This window comes from Triturus cristatus, chromosome 12, assembly GCF_964204655.1.
Source record: "Triturus cristatus chromosome 12, aTriCri1.1, whole genome shotgun sequence".
NCBI lineage: Eukaryota > Metazoa > Chordata > Amphibia > Caudata > Salamandridae > Triturus > Triturus cristatus.
Genome location: NC_140595.1, coordinates 554859706 through 554879082, shown reverse-complemented (window position 1 = coordinate 554879082; position 19377 = coordinate 554859706).

The following is a 19377-nucleotide window of genomic DNA, read 5'->3' as shown; positions in this document are numbered from 1 at the left end:
CATAATAGATGCCTCTCATTTATTAGTATGCCTTCAGATGTTCTAAAAGTTTGTTAAATTATATACTAAAGTGTTACTCTCTATTCTCTGCAATTCCTGTTCTCTATACTGTCCGGTTCTATTAGACTCTTTACCCCTTTGCGTTTATACTAATAAGCTCTTTAATATCCTAAAAAACTGATACATTATATATCATTATCTGTTCCTCATTCCTTGCAATTTCGTGCTCCTTGTACCACCCAGCCCTACTATATTATCCACCTTCTTGCACCAATCCTCATGGCCCAATTAAAAACATTTGGGTTTACAGATGAGGAATTTGCATTATTAGTAGGCACAAGCAGCTCCTTTGGTAATAGCTCCAGAACAGGCTCTATAAATAATGATGATACTAACAAACTAATAGACCTTAAGAAAAAACTAAAAAGAATAGAAGCCCATGGAGAATTTATGCTGGAATACTTAAAGGCAGGAATTATTCCACAAGGCTTGCGAGTTCGCAATATTCCTGGACTATTTGTCCATCACAAGGAATTTCTAGAAAAGTGGAGTATGATTGCCAGTCGCTGCTCACGAGATCTAATGATATTGATCATTGAAACAGCCAAAGAGCTGGCATCATCGCTCAAAGTAGAACTAAAAGAACTAGAAGAGCTAATAAGAAAGAACAACAACATAGAAGAAGCAACAAAAAAACTGGAGGACTCAAATAGAGAACTAGCATCCTTTGCAGAATATCTCAATAAGAGAAAAGTAGACAAACTGACAAAAGACAAAAGGTTTAATACATTAGAGAGAACGTATCCTTATCTCAATGTAGACTTCTACAAACATAACCACTTCATAAATGACCAAACATCAAGACAACAGAAAGTTAGAACCTTTTCAGATACGACTGATTCCGACAATGAAGGACCATCCCATCCATATGATGCACCAGATGCATATAGCTCCTTCAACCCAAAAAATTCTTATCAGCCTTTTTTAGGACAACGAGGGAGAGGCAGAGGCAAACAAAGAGTCCGATTCCAAACACAATCCCAATCCAGAGGGAACTATCAGGGGCATCATTACCAACCAGATCCCCAACACCTATTAGAGACAAGAAACAGGCAATACTGGAAAAGCGGAATGTAATTCCCATCTTCAATTTTTCATCCCACCAACTAGAATCTCCCGCTATAGACCTTTTATCTAAAGGCCTCTCTTTTGTTCCCCACACATCGGCCAATACATTTGAACTTTTCCAAGACATTTTTTCATTTTTTTGAAAAATTAGACTTAACAAGTTCTTTGGGAACAATGAACAGAATACAGATTTAGATCCCAATTTGAGCAAATTAAGACTACCGTCCACATTCACCCCCACATTAGAGCAACTAGGACCAGAGGTATCAACTTTTGAGAACATAGTCCTCAAACAACTTGAACAAGATCTAAAATTCATTCCCAAACCAGCCTACAATCTGAATAAACAAGAATTCACAGCAATGAATAGCTTAATACGAAATAAGCACTTAACAATAAAATGCTGTGATAAAGGTGGCGGAATTGTCGTCTTAGACACTGACGACTATAAAAATAAGATGCTCAATATGCTACAAGACAATACATTCTACTCAAAAATACAAACTAATCCTATTTCTGAAATAGAAAAAAGAATATTAACTCTAACAACCCATGCCCTGGATGAAAAATATATTACGACCAAAGAACATGACTATCTTAACTCCTCAAAAAGCAAAACGGCATGCATATATGGAGTACCAAAAATCCATAAAAGTCTTAATAACCCCCCATATAGACCGATAGTTTCTACTATCGGCACAGTCACAGAACCTTTATCTAAATTTGTAGATAATCAGCTAAGACCCTACATCTCTCAAATCACATCCTATGTGCAAGACACAAGAGACATAATCAACAAAGTTGAACATCTAACCTTCAACTGTAATCATGATGTATTAGTGACCCTCGACATCGAGTCGCTATACAGCAACATCCCACAACAAGAAGCAATAGAAGCTACTGACTGGTTTATAGATGCATTTAAAATACCTTGCTCTAAACCATTCATTAAAGAGTGCCTGCAAATCATACTTACCAAAAATATTTTCTCATTTGGAAATCACCTTTTTCGCCAAACAAAAGGCGTCAGTATGGGAGCATCTGTAGCACCATCTATAGCCAATATCTACATGGCAAGATGGGAATCCAAATTTATTCACAATGAAGTAGCCCCCTTTTTCGAATCTGTGACCCACTGGTCCAGATACATTGATGACATCTTTTTTATCTGGACTGGTGGGGACGACACACTCCCTGAATTCATTCAATGGCTTAACCTAACAGACCCCCACTTGAAATTCACTAGTAACAGTAGCAGCGATCAAGTTGAATTTTTAGATATCAACATCATAAACCGATCAGGACTACTAGAAGTAGATCTCCATATCAAACCAACTGCGAGAAACACTCTACTACATTTCCAAAGTTATCACCCTCGCAGTCAGAAACAAAGTATTCCTTTTTCACAATTCTTAAGAGTTAGACGTAATTGCTCTAACCTTTCAGACTTTGATAAACAAGCTACCATCATGAAGACTAAATTTCTAGAAAGAGGCTACCCCCATCGCCTCATAAGAGAATCATATAAAAGAGCTAGATTCTACGATAGAGACTGCCTACTGCGAAAAGAGAAGATGCAAGAACAAAAACAATTGGTATGTATAACAAGGCATTCAACTTTGAATGCTAAAGTCAAATACATCATTAACAAAAATTGGCACATTTTGAATTGCAGCTCCACAAATGCCACCAAACTAGAAAAACCTCTATATGCCCACCGTAGGAACAAAAACCTTAAAGACATCTTGGTACACTCTAAATTTGAAGATGATAATACCAAATCTCATTACATTCAGAAATCCATTGATGGGCAACGCCCCATTAAAGGAACATTTAAATGTACCAATTGTAAATCATGTGATCTCATTATTCCAGGTGAGACACTAATACATAATGGTTTTACAATTCAGGCAACACAAATGTGGAACTGTAAAACACAAAATGTAGTATACCTAATTCTCTGTCCGTGCCAATTAGGCTACGTGGGAGAAACATCAAGGGCAATACAAACCAGAATCTCTGAACATCGCTCAGCCATAAAAACTAAAAAACTAACAGCCCCCCTTGTAAAACACTTCTTAGAACTACAACATAAACCAGAAGACATCCGCTGGCGTATTTTAGAGAAAATTAATATACCAGAAGAGACATATGGAACCAAAATTCGCAAGAAACGGGAAGTCTTTTGGATTTTTTCATTGAACACATTTAAAAACGGTCTCAACAATGAATTACCATGGGAAAATGCAATCATCTAAAGTACTTTTTAATCCGCCAGCCTTCCCAGTATAAAATGCATATACCTCTGATCTCAGTCTGTGATACATCCTCATAATTAGGAAATCCTATAATCTAAGAAGATTCTGAGAAATTCCCTCTCCAAAAATACTATAATGGATGAAAAGCTCTTCTTCCTAATTCTCTCCGTAGAGATTACCTTGCAATATAAACTTGTGCTGTACCTATCAATTTATGGTTACAGCTATGGTATACCATAACATAAAAAGTTAAAAACTCATCGTTTAGCTAATGGGAAAAACAAATCTCCATAACAATTATGCTTTACACTATGCGACTAATGCGATATATCATATACTTTACCATACGATACGGTGGCAGTAACCGTTTGTCAACTACACATATTTTCTAACACGATCTAGACGATTAAAGTACAAAATAAGACATGGGAGAGACCACCACATGTTAATGACCCCGTTACGCGCCCTTTTTCCACGCCGTATTAAAACACGACTCGAAAAGCGATACGCTCCATTGATACGTTAACTACTCCATCCAATAGCAACACGCCACTTGAATAAAGCAGTACACGTAGCCTAACGCTATTAGAGCAACGCAAGCCCCATACGTCCTGCTCTAGAATTGCACCAATTAGAAGGCATCGTTCAAAAAGACGAGAACCAATATATAGGCGGGACACACAGAGATACATTGTTTCAACCATCATTCACAGAGCCCGGTCGACATCGTAAACGCGTCTAGCACGAAGGTAAGCTTGTCCGCCACTCAGCATAACTTCAAAACATTGATGAAGTAAAGATTACGCGACTGAGTGACTATGAGCCAGCCTGACACCGTTAGCATTTTAGATACTAAGACAAGCCTTTCCCTATCTTTATATAATCGCCAACCATCCATTTTGCGCGTAGATATAACGTGACCGTGCCTTCTCGTAACATACTAACACAGCATAGTATGACAATATTACAAATGGCACGGTCTACTTTGCAAGCGTCCCTAATATTAAAGTAAGCCTGTTTAGATCGACCTATAGACATTTTTATATTTGATGTAACATGACCACGCTCTGCTAATAACTATAAAACGCTGTACCTTTTAACAACTCTATAACGATATCCACCGCACATACAGGAATCATATTAAAACATCAGATTCATGTACTACCCAAAGAGCGACACTCTTCTCCACTTAGTAGACTATTAGCGGTATATATTTTTTGTCTCAACAACACAGTAACCGCTCTGATTTTTACATCTTCCCCCCACACCATAATTTGACTTCATCTTTGTTACCTCCAATTCCTAGGTTATATCATACCTGCTACGCTTCTACTACCATTGTTTTATGCATCAATCATTTTATCAAGACTCGGCACTTGCAAGAATTCATCATTAACCAGGTAATGCGGCAACTACACTAACTAAAAACCTAGCCTCACTATATGGTTTAGATACATGTAGCAGTCATCTGAACATCCCTTTGTCCTCATTTTCCTAGGTTTTAATATACACATGAACTCTTCGCAATGAAGTATTAAAGAACTATCATCCATTCGTAAATTACCACCGAATAAGGTAACGCAATAACAGCGCCAACTAAAAGCTCAGCTGTACTATCTCATCCACTTTTAAACAACAGCTACTTATATATTCTCTAATCCCTATCGCCCCAGGTTGTGCTATTTATATGGGTTTATCGAAACGAAAAGTATAAAAGAATAGCCATCCCCTCTCAAAATCAACTGACTATAACTGAATGAATAAACATCTATCAAGGTATCAATCACCATTGTCTAATTAGAATAAATAAGATGGCTTCTGTTATATGCGGTAAAATATAACAATGTGTTCTACATTAATAGGTATTCATTTACAAGAAAAATAATCTACTTAAATTCCTGGAATCCCCACTTTTGCATCTTGGAGCACAGGTAGACATATGATGAATTACCCTCTATCTTAAATAAATCTAGAACACAACTATCGGCTCTATGTTTTCTCACTACTCTTTTCTCTTGCAAAAATTACAACAAATTAGCAAGATGATGATAAGTTAAAGAATAAAATATACTGTTTAAAAAGTTCTATTGTATCTTCATGATAGTGACGTTATAGATATTGTTCTCTTTTTTGTTTGATTGAACTTATTATTTGTTGTAACAAAGTCACTATTATAATCTTGTGATTGAAGGCATACCCCTTGTTTATTAAATCAAATAATTTAGTCAGACTTAAGACATGTTATACTCAATAATAAGAGAAATTGCAACAAATATGTATATATATTAGCAGTGACGAAATATGATTTAGAATTTTTATGTTTGTTTTTACATTACAGGAATAGTGGCCTTATTTTTCCTGACGAAGGCGTTAACTACGCCGAAACGCGCGTCGAATAATATACAGTTGTGCCACCACATTTGTTTACTCTTCATCCCTATGTAACCTACATACTATTTTATCATTTGTCATGATTTTTTACTATGTATATAATAAATTTGTTTTTAATTGTGAATGTACCAAAAACTTATAATTAAAAAAGAATTATAATTTTAATTTTTCGTCTCACTGCTTAAACTGTTCTGACTACTAGATAGAAAACACTTCCAGCTGTTACTTACAAGAATTGCCTAGGTTGTTATTTTTCAAACATATATTACCCTGTCCTAGGAATCTTCAGGGGGTCCTTATTATTTGCGTAATATTTATCGGCGCAGCCCTGCCGTGGAAAGCGCACTGCCCCAGCAACGAGCGCCGGCGTCAACAATGTTTGGGCTACATTGTTGCAATATATATATGTAAGACCTGGGGTCTCCAGGCCCTATGGGGCGGTAACGTGACACGAGCGGTCGGGCTACCAAAGGTCTGTGTGTAAAGCAACCATACAACACGCACCTCACATGGGACAAGGAACACACACAATAAGTGATGCCACACGGTAGGAGTTAAGTAAATACTCAAGTTTATCCAAGCAGATCACGTTAGATGCAGTTCATGAGGTAGCAGTACATTTCATAAGCTGGTAATACCACAAATGACATTCATTATATTTCAGTACTGCCTGAGGTACAATTACCCTTCACCTAGAGGTACACGCGCGCTTCACTTTCCTGTAGCGCCTTAGGGAGGTGACGATGGCGCTAGGTGCGCTAACTGGTGACGACTTCAGAACGGGGCATCTAGCATAGGGCTACTCGTAATAGATGTCATTTAGCATTTCATTATGGAACATGAATAACAGCGCGCTACTCGTAATCAATAGCACGTAGCACTTCAACATGGGCGTAACTAACAGCGCGCTACTCGTAATCAATAGCACGTGGTACTTCCATATGGAACATGAATAACATAGCGCTACTCGTAATCACCAACACGTAGCACTTCAATATGGCACATGAATAACAGAGCGCTACTCGTAATCACCAACACGTAGCACTTCAATATGGCACATGAATGACAGAGCTCTACTCGTAATCACCAACACATAGCACTTCAATATGGCACCTGAATGACAGAGCGCTACTCGTAATCACCAACACGTAGCACTTCAATATGGCACCTGAATAACAGAGCGCTACTCGTAATCACCAACACGTAGCACTTCAATATGGCACATGGATAACAGAGCGCTACTCGTAATCACCAGCATGTAGCACTTCGATGTGGCACCTGAATAACAGAGCGCTACTTGTAATTATGGACATTGAGCACTTCAATGTGGGGTAGGACAGTTAATGCGCCTCACGGAGCTTCTAGCGGGAAGCGCCCGGGACGGGAGGAGCGAGTCTCTCGGCTCCGCTGCAGTTCGTAGGGCACCTCGCTTCAGAGCAGTCACGGGGGCACAAGGAGAGGATCCCTCGGCGGGGTCTCTCCGTCGTGCTGGCAGGGGGGAACTCCCACGGAGAGGGGACCCGGGCTGAGGGTGCGGTGCGGTTCCCGACCAGTAGGGGGCGCACCAGGAGCAATCCCAGCCTCGGGGCTTACCTCGTTCTCGGCGTCAGCCGGCGTCCGCTCCAGCGACGATGGGGGAAACTCGGCCCCAGGCCTCGCGCGCCTTCTCTCACAGCTGCGACGGCAGCGGCGGGGCCCCGGACTTCTCACGGGCCTCGCCACTCTGCAGGGCACTTCTTCTGGCCTCCGGGCCGCGGCGGTGAGCGCGCTGGCTTCCACGTCACAGGGGGGGGCTCAAGTTAAGGATGGGGGTCCGCGCTCAGTGGAGCACGCTGCCGGGGGTCCCAGGCCAGGTCAGGGAGCGCAGGGGTCACAGCGCTAATACCTGGTCGATCCCCGGTGGCTCTTCAATCTGCTTTGCATACGGCTTCAGGGGTCAGTCTGGACACGCAGTCTCAGTGCTTGGCATATAAGTTTTAGAGTTCAATCTGGACACGCAGTCTCAGTGCTTGGCATGTAAGTTTTAGAGTTCAATCTGGACACGCAGTCTCAGTGCTTGGCATATAAGTTCTCAGATGTTAGATAAAGTCTTGTTGGCGCAGATGTATCTGGCGCCCTTAAGGGGTTCTGTTACAGGGGGTTAGGAATGGAGAGGGCGACTAGATCCTTCCTAGTCAGGCTGGCAGAGAGTCTCTGGGTCCTCCTACTGCTGGGCAAGATCAGTGGGTTTCACAGGGTCCCTCACTCACTTAAGAGGCAGCACCTAAATCCTGTCACTCTCAGAGGCATAAGTCCCTGGCTAGGCCCTACCGCCTACACTCCTGGTGGATTCTTCCAGCTCTGCTTCACCCCAATGGCCAACTCACCACCAAAGTTTCCCTCCCTCTCTTAAGTAGCCCTAGGTCAGGTGACCTCTAGCCAAGGCGGCAAAAGAAAAACCACACCTCCCTTCTAGAAGGTTCCAGCACAGTCCAGGAGCTTCCCCACTCTACCTATGGGACAAAAAGGCGGGCTGGAGTCGCAACATTGTTGTGGGGTTCCAGCCAGCTCCTGGCAGCTAGGGTGCTACTAGAACAGGCCACTTTGCAGTAGCAGGGGCCTGTGGCAGCCATCTTGGGTGAAGGGAGCACCTGCACCTTAACACTACAAAAACGAAAAAATTCAGGGAAAAAGGGCCAAGTCCAACAATATATATATATATATATGTATACATTAATACATTTGTAATACAAAGATGTATACAATGTAGAATACATATTTTTATTAATTATATTAGAGCTGTATATTCATGGTAATACATTTAAAATATATAAAACATTATATCATGTAAAATAAATATCTGTACTAATTATGTTGCAGTGTATATATTTAAATAAATACAAACATCTATATGTAGTATTAGATATTAGTGGAACATATTTAATTTACATTACAGTAAATTCATATATTAAAATATTTAACATTTACTACTTTAACTTGTATTTACATTAAGAAAAGTGATATTTGTTTCTCTTTTTGAACGATATTAGTGTCAAGGATGGTTTTTTCTGACATTTTTATACGTACCATTTTAGGTATAGGAGCACGATATTGTTGTAAGCATTATTTTTCATACTATATTTTTGTCAACAATATTGTTTACCGCGATATTTTGTCAGTAATCCAATAACAAGTACCATTGAGCTGGTCTACAAGAAAAAGGTGTTATTCAGTCCCAACAAACATTTTGTGATTCTTCTTTGCCCTAAGGATTACAATCCTTTTTTTCTTCTCTGAGATTATTTGAATGTATACAGTTTGTTCCCAATTTTTACTACAGCCTGGCATACCTTGCTTTATTTGAGCTTCTTCTTAATCCAAGTTGCCCTTTTACTGCATATTTGTTTATTTAATTTCTCTTTCTTTTATTGACAGTTTATTTCGCAATTCCACACGTCTGCTTTGCTCTATTTTGTTTTTACTTATTTTGTGGGGATATAGGGTTTTTAATGGGGTGACGTCCTTAACGATCTGTGTTGCAGTTGCGTGGTTCTCAAGTGCCTATCATGTTTTATGCCCTGAACAAATATTAAAACTGTATTTTTGAAAGTACAACCTGATCACAATCCTGTTCAATCTTGTGACGGGAAGGCAAAATAAACGGTTGCCCTTTTCATTATAAATGAAATGTTTGCATTAACACTTTTATTTACACATGTAATCATGCACACTTCTGATTGAATGCAAGGCAGTAATTCAAGCATCGAACCCTACCGACACGTTATAATGCACAGAAAAAATAAATGGAAGCCAAACCTGCAGATTGAATTATGGAGGCACAATTCATTCAGGACTAGCTTGTTATTTATGTTATACCCATTACTTTATTATAAGCATAAAGATGGTGATTTATGTTTCATTTGCAAAAAGTGCAATGATCTGCGTGGTAAACAGTATGTGCATGGCAGTCAGCAGAATCCTGCCAATGAGAATAATTCACATGACACTATGAATCAACATAAATTTGAACAAATAAATATTTCAATTCATCAGTGCTCATATCACCATGAAATACCAACTTTCTATATTGTATATTTTACATACATGTGCACGTATATCTAAATAATTGTTTTCAGTGAAAGCTCACAGTTAGGGTTCTTTTGAAAGCATTGCTGTTGTAAGAGAGAATTTTGTAATCCACTTAAAGGGATACTACCAGAAAATGTAGTCCTTAATATATTACTGCAAAAAAATCATGGCTAGAATATCGACTCGAAAAACATCATGAAGTAGTTATATTTTGATAAGTACATATTTATTATACTTAACTGCATATCTATATACGTTTATTTTATATATATATACATTTTACTTTAAATGCACTGTTATGCACGTAACGCGGTCATGTGAGCAAGGGCCGAGTGGCTCGAAACGCGTCATGGACTAGGCACGTAATTAATTTCTAATAAATACTATTTTCAAGCACTGGCGATTGAAGTTGTCCGTTCCTATCGTTGTGCGCGACTGCACATTTGGGAAGTTTCTTTGATATATATATATATATATATATAGCTTGAAGGTACGTAGATACGGAGTTAAGAGTGGTAAATATTTATAGTATATATATTTACCTTCACAAGATTTTATAAGGCAATGCTCTGGCTACGATACTTTGTAGAGCAATGTTTTTGTGCATGATCGTCTGATATACAACCACCCAAAATATTCAGTGGAAGTGACTATACATTTATCACTAGAGGCAGTCCAAATGTGTGGAAAAATAAGTTCAAATCTGCAAAAGGTTTTTCAAATTTATTTTTACACCAACATCGAAAAGGATCATAAGCGTTCGTCAAACTGTACTCACTGTATTTATTTTTAATATTCTTAAATGTCTGAAATGTTTAGTTAAATAGGATGGCTTTTGGTCCTCACAGATTTCTACTCAGCGTCAGTTTGTGTGTCATGGTGTTAAGGTCTCTGTCTCACTCACACATTTATCGCCCGAGTTATAAGCATGCACTCTTTTATTTCTCACTTAGCGCAAATCTCACCACAAGAGTAGGGAAGTACTTTGCATGAAACCAAAGATCGCAATACATCATTTTGAAAAAAAATTACATTACATTAGGCAATGGTGCAAAGTTATGGCTAATTTAGAGATTGGCGGATGGGTTTTTACTCCGTCACGGCGACAGAGTAAAGTACTCCGTCACTCTGACAGAATCCTCGCCTGCCAAATTCTGAGATGTCTGCCAGCCCAGTGGCATCTCTAGCATTGTCAGGAACTAACATCACTGTAGTTCCTAACAATGCATTGTAAGTTTCATGGACTCTGACCTGCCAACTTCAACAAAAAATGCACCCTGTGAGAAGGGAGTGGCGCCTTTGAGGGGGCAGGGGCCTTATGCCGAGAAGTACATAAGAGGCACTTTTGCCCCGCTCCTTTTTCAAACCCCCTCCTCCTCCAAAAATAGCTTGGTAAGGCTGGTGCTGATGTGCTGGGGTATTTTCACACCCAGTAATGGATGTCGGCATTTCAAAGCCTCTGAAAACAGGCTCATAATCCAGTGTTGGCAGTGGTTTTTAGCATTTTTTTGTTGCCACTGTGTGATATCGGCTCCTCACCGGGTGTCCATGTGAAGGGAGCCGATATTGTGTGTCACACAGTGGCACCATGTGAATTGGCAGGTCTGGGGAAGGCTCTACAAACATGACTGAGCCACATTGAAAACTAAAAAAAAATGTAATTCTCCAAAATAAAAATCCAGAGCGGATTTTTGTTTTGGAAAATTAGACAAAGAAAGTGCCCAAGAAGGGCGCATTTTCCAGTTTTCACTGCCCCTTACTACCAGTTATCTGGCGGTAATAAAACTGTGTTTGCCCTCTCTAAATCAGGTGGTCGGACACATGACCAAACCTCCAATGGCTATTACTCTGTCGAGGTGTCGGGGGTTTATGTTGGCGGAGAAGACGGAGTAGTAGTCAACATAATGCAGGTCCGTCCATCTCTAAGTGAGGCGGTCAGACCTTCAGTTTGGCTGAGAGGGGACTCTGTAACTGTTGTGATGGAATACCCTCTCTACCGAACTCGAAATTGGGTACTCAGTCTTTATGGTAGATTCAGCGCCATTGCGGAAAGAGCAACGGTTGGTGTTGAGCCAGAAAGTCTCAGGTAAGTAGCTATTCTTTGTCCTAATGCCAGGATACCAGCACCATCAGACACATTTCCTCAGGTGCCCTTGGTATACGTTATACACCCAATGGCACACATTCTTGCTGCATTCAGTTATAGTGGATAGTAAGCTTATAGGATAGGACTATAACTGTAGTTACAGGGGATGGAATTTAGTTGGGATTCAGCATTTCATGGCTTGCCTCGGAATTCTCAGTGGCCTCCTTCAGGTATTGCCCCATCTTGACTCTAAGGGTTAACATCTAGTCAACAACATCTTGTGTGGGTTTTTTGAGAACTTTCTCCCCCCATCCTTCACAAGTCTAAAAGTCCTCTAACAGGGTGGCCAAACTGAAGCTCAAAGAGGATGATGCCCACTCCCTTCTGTGGCACTTCCCTGTAGGCAAAGAGATGGCATGGTAACAGGCCATCCTACTTATGTCTCAGAGGTTCTAACAGGTCCATAACCATGCTTTTGAGGATCTTTAGGATCTCTTGGTGGTGGATATGGTGTGGAGAACTTGTAGGTTACCACACACTCATCCCACATGACCATCATGTAAGCAGACATGACACTGGTGCCCCTGTCGGACACAACCTCCTTCGGGAAACCCATACAGGGTAAGATCCCCATCAGTGCCCAGGCCACAAGAGGTGCAGGCACTGACCTCTGGGTTATGGCTTCAGGTTACCGAGTGGCAGGATCCATCAAGACCAGGATAAATCTGTCCCATTAGGCTATATTGGGACCCAGAGGCTCAATAATATCTACACCCACCCTCTATTACAGTGCTCCCACCACTGGGAAAGGATGCAAGGGAGCCTTATGTTTTGCCTCTGACTTAGCACTGGCCTGGCAGGTGACATAGGATCTATATAATGCATCTGATTTAGTTCTCATCTGGGGCCAATAAAAGTGCATGACTAGGTGGTCAAAGGTTTTTGCCTGCCCCAGATGTCCTGCTAGATGGATGTCATAAGAAAACTCCAGTAGGAAGGCCCTAGAGCACAGGACGACCACCAACACTCTGGTTTACCCAGGCTGAGGGACATTAAGGCCACTATACAGGAGACCATTCTCGCAATAAATATGGCGATCACCAGAGTTACCACCATTGATCTGGGCTAAGTCAATCACAGTAGGCCCTTAACAGTGGGATACTCCTTCTGTGTCTTGCAGAACTCTCCCTGGAATGGTCCTCCTGCAGCTTGCCACCCATCTAGCTCGGGCAGGTCTCCCAGGGCAGCAATATCTTCCCTTTAGGTTCCTGGATAAGCTTCCTCTTGGACTGAAGGAACTTCTGGGGGCAGGATTTCCATTCCCCCTGCCCCTTGTCTTCCCGGCAGACACCGGGGCTGCTGTTTCAGTCTCCAGATCCTACTGACTCCCCTGTAGGGCTGCCGTGGTCATAGCCATAAGCACTCACTCAGGCAATCCCAAAATCTCCAGATGTGACTTGGCCTCTACTTCCTTCCCGATGGCGTGCCCCCTGTAATTTCCCAGCAGACAGTATTTTATTGGAATGGCTTGACTCACACTTCCTCTCAGCAACCCAGAGACCCCAACCCTTTCTAGTTGCACCAAGACCACGGGATAGTCCTTTCCTTGTTGTCTGCTGCCACAACCTGAAGGACTGCATCAGGGATAACCTGTCCTGAAGACACCAAATGACACCTCACAGTAGCCGTGCTGACTCCTGTGTCTTTCAGTTCATCTACCCCCTGCCCATTATTTGGGAGCCACTGTCTGTACCTCTTAGTGTTGTCAGGCATATGAGCTGGATGCACTATCTGTCATCCAAGGACACTAGGGTAACCTCTGGACTACATCCCAAACTAACCTGTGCAACCTCCTTTCCTTGCAGTACACCGGTAATACCCAGTGTTGGCTCACCAGTGGGAAACTGTTTCTTTTTATAGTAGATGGCATCTCCTCTCTTGTGCCCTGAATGGAAATAATCAAAGTAACTGGGCAGGAAAGGCACTTGAGGTTTCTTACCACTATCCCACCCCACGTCTTGTAGTCAGAAGATGAATTGGATTCCTTTCCCTGGAAATTCTTTTGGGGCCTTTAGAGAACTCCCTTTGTCTTTCAATGTTCCTCCATCCTTCTATTTAGGGGCACCTGGTCCACCTTTCTATTGGTACCCCAGGTACCCTTAAGACACTCTGGTGTTGATTCAGAGGTCAGCTTCTTTCCTAAGCTCTCTGGGCCCCTCGAGCCTGTTGTCTCCCAAATGCTGACACAACTCTGTAAAGCTATTACTCAAGATGTGCTCTCTTAAAACCAAATTGTATTGCCCATCATAATCATTCACCTTGATGACATTTTTCCAACCATCCAGTGCCTTACTTGATGAATCCACAAAGTGTACCCATGACTGAAGTGACTGCTTCTGGCTATCCCTGAACCTCAGGCAATCTTGCTGAGGGGTCAAGACAAACTTACAAAAAGGGCTTTCTTCATGGGACTATATCTCATCGGGTGTGCTACCTCTAGGTGCATAGGATATCCCTCCCAGCCAATTTGCATATGCTTCCACAGAGTATCCAGTCCTCCGAAGGGACTCAATGCATACCAAGGGCCACTTTATATACTGCAAACCACTTATCATTGTCATCCCTCACCACTTAGCTGGGCACCAGTTCTTTGGGAATGTGGACTCTTTTACATCTCAAAGGCACTTCACTGTCAATGCCACCATCTTATCTGGACTCAGAAGCCTTTTGGGACCTGGAATCCAATATTTGTTGGCCCCTGGTATGGTGTTATGGGCCAACACAGCTGCCTTCTCCTCCAGTACTATCTTCTTTTTTTCCAAGGAAAGGATATCCAGTTATAAATACAAGTTCCTTTCTGCTTGTCTGCCCTCTATCGCTGACTGGGTCTTACTGTGAGAGGAACACACTGCTCCCTACCCTGGACAATGCAGGTGACCTACCTCTTGAAAGCACTTCCTCCTCAGGCCCTGGGGCCTCTACAACACCATTTTCTTCCTCCTCCATCTCTTCCTGTTCCTCTGGATCACCATTCTATTGCTACTTTGTTCTGGACTGTAGCAGGCATTCCTACTCTATGATCTGAGGGCAATCTGATAGTCCCCATTTTAGTTTCTTTGCCAGATTCAGCCGTCTCTCTGCACATCTGTCTCAGATCTACCATGCTGATACTGTCAATGCTGCTTGAATTCACTTGCCAAAATCACAGGTGCAAAACTTAGAGGATAGGAATGATACCTAGGAAAAGGGAAAAAAGAATACAGCTAATTACAAATCAAAAGTAAATTTTGATGTATGATTGCAAAATGGATTTTAAATGTTAACTTAAATCACAGAGTGGTACTGAAAAACACTATTCCTGAATCCCACCAAACATAAATGTAAAGAATTGGGCTATTAGTTGAGTGGGGTAGGTACCCACCGGAAGTAATTACCACAATCCTTGTTAGGGTGAATCACTAAAGTCTACAAATTATCTTGAAATCAACCCCATGTTAGCTATGGCAAAGAGCAGACAGGCTTAAGTTAGAGGAAATGTGTGATCATTTAAGCAGTGCCTAAATAATAATATAGTCAAAACACAACACAAGAAAGTTTCCAAACCAATTTTAAACAGTAGAATACATTTTTCATAAATACAATGACACCAAAACTACACATATTCAATAAGGGAAATCAAAGTTATGACTTTTTAAAGTTTAAGGTTCAAATTACTGACAAAACCATTAAGCACCAACTGCAGTAATCTGTTTGTGCTTTTCTGTGTCCAAGGCACAAATTAAGGCTGACCATGATTAAGTGTGGGCCATATACAGAAACCAGGTCAGAAGTTTTACCTTTGGACTTGGTCTCTGAAATGGAAGTCGAAAATTCTCAATGAGGCAGAGCAGCAGGCTGTGGCATAAGGGGGCTCCACATCACTAGATAGATGTTGAACAAGGTCTCTTTGTAGCTAGTGACTTTTGGTGGCAAGGCTCCGACTTGGAGAATTTTGGATTTCTCTCACAGAAAAGGTCTCTCCCCTTGCATTCGTTTTGGTGCTATTTTGAATTCCCTAGTGTCTAAGGGACTTTCTGCTCCCCCCTCCCACAGAGGCAAATAGGGGGTAAACTCACAGTCTACCCCTGAGGGAGGGACAGGAAGATTGGTTTGTCCCTTTTGGGGTGGGGGTGTGGTCAATGCCAGAGCGCATTGCCTACGCCCCTTTCTTTAGACTCAAATGCAAAATGCTTGCAGTCCAGTGGCTTGGGGCAACCTCACAATTGGGACAGACTTGTGGAGAAGTGTGGCTCAATGATTAGAGCGGCAAACCCTGATGCAGAGGTCTAGCCCGGGACCAGGGTTCAATTCCCCGCCTCGGCGGGTCTTGGGCTCAAAAAAATTCCACGGACCTGATAATTCTCGCCTCGGTGCCTATTCCAATCATGGAGTCCCACTCTGCAACTCTGGGCAATAGCTTGCTTAATCTCCACAACGGCCCCCACAACGCTAAGGATGCCTGGCCTCCACCTTGGGGGTACCCAGGAGTGGACGCCTCACAGGGAAAGCCAGGATGGGTTCCACAGCGGTATTCGTACAAGCGCCTTGAGACCCTTGCGGGTGAGTAGTGCGCTATACAAGTATCAAATTTACATTTTACATTTACTTCCTATCTGTCCCTGGGGGCATAAAGATACAATTGCCCCTTCTGTGGTAGGGGTGTGTTTCAATGCCCGGGTAGGTCACCGCCTCCTTCTGTCTGTTTTGGAACCATTTTGAAATCCCCATTGTTTACTATGCTTTCTGCCCAGTAGGCCGATTGGGGGTGAATGCTGCTAGAAAGTCTAATGCCCCCTGGGGTGGGGAGAGCACAGGCCCAAGAGCTCCACTGCTCCACTCCCCCCAAAACATTTCTGCATATATGCAGTCCATCTTGCCTAGAAGTCTCTCGGCCCTCCAGGGGAAGCAAGTTGGGGATAATTGCACCCATCCACCTCCTGTGGGGGAAAGACTATTGAGCCCTTTTTGGAGAGGTGAATGCATAGCCATCTCCATGGTGGGCAGCCCCCAAACCTATTTTTTCCCCTGGTCTCTAGTGGGCTTTATATCCCTCTGGAGAAAGATTGGGGTAATAAACCCAGTCTAACCTCCTGGGGGACACAAACACTCTTGCCATGTCTATTAGGGCATGGCCATGACTTTTTGGCAGCCCCCACCGCTAAATGTTTATTGAAACATTCCCTGGTGACTAGTGGGCTCTGTGCCCGGTCACCTGGGGGGGGGGGGTAGATTGGGGTTATTCACCCCATCCTCCCCCCAGGAGAGAAAGAAACTCTTTTATTTTTTGGGGGCACGCCTATTGTGGGCAGCCCCCCATTGCTATATCTTTATTTAAAAAAATAATCTGGTGTCTAGTGGACTTTTTGTCTGGGGGGTGCAGATCTGGGTTAATGATGACTGTACCTTTATTTTGGGTGGAGGGCATAGCCATGCCCATGGACAGCTTGAAACCACTAGATTTACACTTAAAAAAAATAACCTGGTGTCTAGAAGGCTTTCTATCCCCCCCCCCCCGGGAAGAAGATTGGGGATAATCACCCCATCTGTCCCGTGGGGGGCAGAACAACTGTTCCATGTATATTGTCCTGGTGGGCAGCCCCCACCCCTATATTTTTGTAAAGAAAATCCCTGGTGTCTAGTGGGCTTTCTACCCCCAGAGGGGCAGATCAGGGGTAATTGCCCCTATATGCCCCACAGGGGTCAAAAAAGAATGAAAGTTTGGAGGGGGTTTGGGGTAGCACAAGCCCTTGCCTAACGGGCCACTCCCCTATCCCTGGGGCTAGTGGGTGGATCCCTACTTGGTGATTGCTCTCCTGTGGTGATCCCCAGATATGGATCCACTGGGCAGATGTATCACTTTAAAGGAGAGACTCTCCCCTTTCCAATGATACCTCTCCCAAATGAATCAGTGCTCAGGAGCTGAGATTTGCCCCTGAGCACTGATCCAGTGAAAGTGAAACAAGCCCTTTGGCTCATTCTACTTACACTTTTGACATGCAATGACTTCAGCAAGCCGTGCGTGCTGATCTTCATTACAAACAAAAAAAGAAGTTCTGGCTGCTCGAGTAGCTCTTCCTGAGCAGCCCGGGCTTTGAGGGGAAAAAAGGAAACCCTCTGGCCTTTCTAACCCTCCCCAGTGTTGGCCAGTGGGGAGGTAGGTGCAGATGTCAGACATTAGCCGGCACCCTTACCAAAAGAGTTAATATTTCAAAAGATGGTTCAGGCCTGTCAAAAAGTGGTTATTTTGACAGGTCGAATTTACAGTTTAAACTGCACATTCATGCTACAAGTCGTGGGCCTTAAGTCATGCTGACACAGCCACTATAGTGGATAGGAAAGTAGCCCACTTGTGTCATCTAACTTACAGGCTCTAGGTACACTTTTGTACCATATACTAGGGACTTATAGGTAAGTTAAATATGTCAATCAGGGGTATGCCAACTTAATCATGTTGAAAGGGATAGCACATTCCTTGTAACTCGGGTTAGCAGGGGTAAAGTGCACAGAGTTCTGCAGCCATCAAAAACAATCAGGGCAAAACTCTGGAGGGTAAACTACACAAAAGTTGGCAATTTCTGATAATACAACATCTGATGAGGATCACTGTGGCACCCAGCAACAACACAGAGAACTTTTAAAATCTTAGCAGAGTGAAGGAGCACTTTGGGTGGCAACCATCATAGCAGGGGTCTCATACCTACATGAGGGCTGGGTCAAGGCGGGAATTTCAGATTAACCATGTACTCTATAACTTAGTTCCACCTGGATTCTTGGATTTTAAAGGCATGATATTTTAATATTCAATTTTCCTGCCATGAATTCAGCTATTCTACAGCTGTGATTGCTACCTCTTACCTTTAACGATACTCATCTTCTTTACCAGCACTCTGTTTCTTTGAAGAGTCTTCCAGAAAAGCCCCGACATGTTTTGCTGGGGGCAGAGAACTAGCACTGTGAGGAGTGAGTGCACAGGAGTTCAAAGGCTGCTGCAAAACACCAATGAATTAGCTGCCCATAAAGCCATCACTCGTCTCCAAAACTGAATTGCAAGCCATTCCCAGTATCTTTCCTTAGCTAAGTTATGATTCCTTCACTGATTGGCGCATTCCCTTTACAATCTGTGTACATCAAGTTACACTCACACATCACTACTTTGCACCACTAATGGTACCACCTTGTGCTTCAAGCCCACTAGTCAGCTAAGCATTTGCTACCTCAATGGCACATAAATATCAAGCTTTAGCCATACATCAAATTTACATAGCGCCCCCCCATTTGCACAACATTACTGTAAAATATATACCTTGTAAAGCATTTCACACCTCAACAGAACACTAATTGCGGTTACACTTACACATCCATATACTTTCATCAATCTACAAACTCACAACCCTGACGAAGTTAACT